This window comes from Gossypium raimondii, chromosome 12 (assembly GCF_025698545.1).
Source record: "Gossypium raimondii isolate GPD5lz chromosome 12, ASM2569854v1, whole genome shotgun sequence".
NCBI lineage: Eukaryota > Viridiplantae > Streptophyta > Magnoliopsida > Malvales > Malvaceae > Gossypium > Gossypium raimondii.
Window position 1 is genome coordinate 401,139 of NC_068576.1, and position 2,850 is coordinate 403,988.

The window sequence follows — 2,850 nt, forward strand, 5'->3', positions numbered from 1 at the left end:
ATAAATACGACATATAAATAATATAGATAAAAGAAAAATATATAAAAAATTAGTTGATGTTTTTAAAAATAAAATAGATTTAACATAATAATAAATATAATAAATATATTTTTATTATATAATTATTAATTTATTTATATAAACAAAGAAGTTATCAATTTTAAATATTTTAACATAATGATATATAATATATTTTATTATAGAATTACACATTTATTATTTGATTTTATAAATAAAAGAATTATTAATTTAAAATGAAAACTTAAAATAATTTGAAAATAAAAATACAAATATTAATAAGAGAAGAATCAAGTCTCAACTCTCAAGATAAAATTAATAATATTTAACACATATGTTGATGTGTCAAAAAATGTCTGTGTTTTCGTCTTCTTTTTCTAAAATTAATTTATTTTTTTAAATATCAAAACCCCTAAATTTTCTTCAAATTTAGCCAAAATTGGGGGGATCTCTTTATTTATTTTTATGTTTTTTTCCTGATTTTCCTTTTCTTCTTCCCAATTTCCCTTTTTTTATATTTTCTCTTTTATTTTTCTTGCCGCCGTTTACAGCTGTCGGAGCTCCGATCGGGCACCATCAGAACACTCCTCTCCACCATCTCTCTTCAAATTGTCGGTTAGTTTTCCAAGAATCCGATCCAAATTTGATGAAAAAAAGGCCAAAGCTTCGATCTCTTTCTTTCTCCGATCTCCCTTTTACACCGTCAGATCACCCCCGGTCTCCGTATGTGGTACATCGTGCCGTGGTTCGCCTTACCACCGTTGGGATCGTTGAACAGAGATCCAGAGTTCCGAACCCGAACCCGAACCCGAACTCGAACAGATAAGTCCTTTGACTTTCCTTTCTATTTTTTACTTCTCTTTTTTTTGCTTGTTACTGATTTTGGGTTATTTAGTTTTGGTTACTGCTTTCGGTTATTTGGTTTTGCTAGGTTTGGGATGTTGAGTGGAGGTGATGAGTGGGGCAATGATGGTGGTGCCCGAATGGTGAGGTGATGGAGGGTGCTGCTACGGTGGTACCGAGATGGTTGATTTTTAGAGGCTCAGTTTCGGTTGAGGGAGGGAGAGAATGATGATCGGTGATGGAGGGCCACTGGTGATCCCCGAGAGAGGGGCCGGAGGTGATGGAGAAAAATGGTGAGAAAGGCCCCCGCTTTTTCTTTCTGTTTTTGCTGTTTTATGGAAGGTGGTGTTTGAGAGGGATGACAAGAGCTGTTGGTGGCAGGGTAGGGTGGCTGGCAGAGGCAGGGAGTGGCCGATGGGATGGTGGCAAACGGGTAGGATGGCTGGTGCAGGGTCTTAGGGACCAAATTGCAATGGTTGAAAAAGTTGACGGGTTTTGTGTATTTGTCCATTTTATTATTTTAAATTTCTAATTTTTGAAACTTATTTAAAATAGAAAAGAAAACATTTAAGCCCAAATTCACTTTAGGTTGAAGCCCAACTCCCATTCAAAAGGTTCAAATTAATCTGCACAAAATTAAAAAAAAAAAAAACAAGTCCAATCACACCCAAATTTAAGAAGTCCATTATTTTAAATATATGAAGCAGATTAATTCAAAATGTAAAAATGTCCAACAAATGAGTAATTTTGTGGGCTTTTAAAATCAACAATTAAAATTAAGCTAAATTGGACTGATTGTGAAACATTATGTTGAGGCTGACGAAATTCAGTGTCAACAATACCAAAATGTATTATTTTACGTTTGAAAAATATACGGAGACGCGCGTGATGCTAGGGACTTCCCTTTACGAGTTCATTAGAAATGACTAGTGGTGGTCAGGAAATGGGGACCCTTCTACTCATAGCGGACGCTAGCGATCATGATCATCCATCTCTTTTGTTGTAGTCCCTTTCTTGTAACTATCTTTTGCTAAGTTTCTATTTAATAAATTTTAAAGATTTGATGGATGAAAATAGTAAGATTGAAAATGGGCTTTTACAGTTATTAGCTTAAGCAACACGGTAGAGAGATGCTTTTGATATATATATATAGATGCACTTAGGATGAAGAAGGCCAGGCAAATATCTATTCATATATAGTGCGAAAGTCAATACTGAGCTGTGGTTGTGGAAAAGAGGGGATTTGCAGCAGAAGGTAAAAGAAAAGAAAAGCATGGAAAAGAAGGGTTTGGTAATTATTAGGATTTGAAGGAAAGAGGGTAAAAGTAAGGTTTGTTGAGGTGAGATTCCCTGGTGGAAGATGACATATGCAAATTCCTGTTGAGAGAGGAAAGGGGGAAGGAAGGGAGGAGGGGAATAGAAGAGAAGCTTTTGGTTTGTCTGTTGTGCTGCAGAGGGATATAAAAGAAAAGAAAGCAGTCTCTTTTTAGTAGGCAAATGGTATGTATATCATGTATTGTACCTTAATCCTGCAACTCCCACATACTTTCTAAAAGCTTGGATATATACCCATAAGCACTGAACTACTTTCATTAATCCCAAGGCTCCTCTCCATGTAGTTGAACTTGAATATACTAGCAAGGATTTGTCTGCAAGAATCTTTATCTTTTTAGCTGGGTAAAGTTGTTAAAGAGTAAGGTGGTAATGAATTGGATTGATCTCCTAACAATTGACTCTTAAACCATTTGTTACCACGCAAAGTTAGGCTACTCTCTTTAGCCTGAGTTGGTGCATTTAACTATTTACAGCTCTTCTGTTGCCCAAATTAATTTCATGCTTACCCTTCAATCTAAACAGTATCCGTGTTTTTTTTTCTTCAGAAAAGCAAGGCCCCAAACATTCAGAAGCAAATGGAATAAATTGGACTGCATGGGCTGATACAATCAAAGCAGGGGCCTAATATTATCTGAACGTACCATCATGTAACTT

General features: G+C 35.4%; 1 long non-coding RNA gene across 1 annotated transcript; it reads left to right on the forward strand.

The window, feature by feature from the left end:
- Positions 1–325: 325 nt before the first annotated feature.
- LOC128035388 (uncharacterized) lies at positions 326–1,361 on the forward strand. The gene is made up of 2 exons (XR_008191835.1): positions 326–1,154; positions 1,243–1,361. It is a non-coding gene; the product is annotated as an uncharacterized LOC128035388 (long non-coding RNA).
- The last annotated feature ends 1,489 nt before the right edge of the window (positions 1,362–2,850 follow it).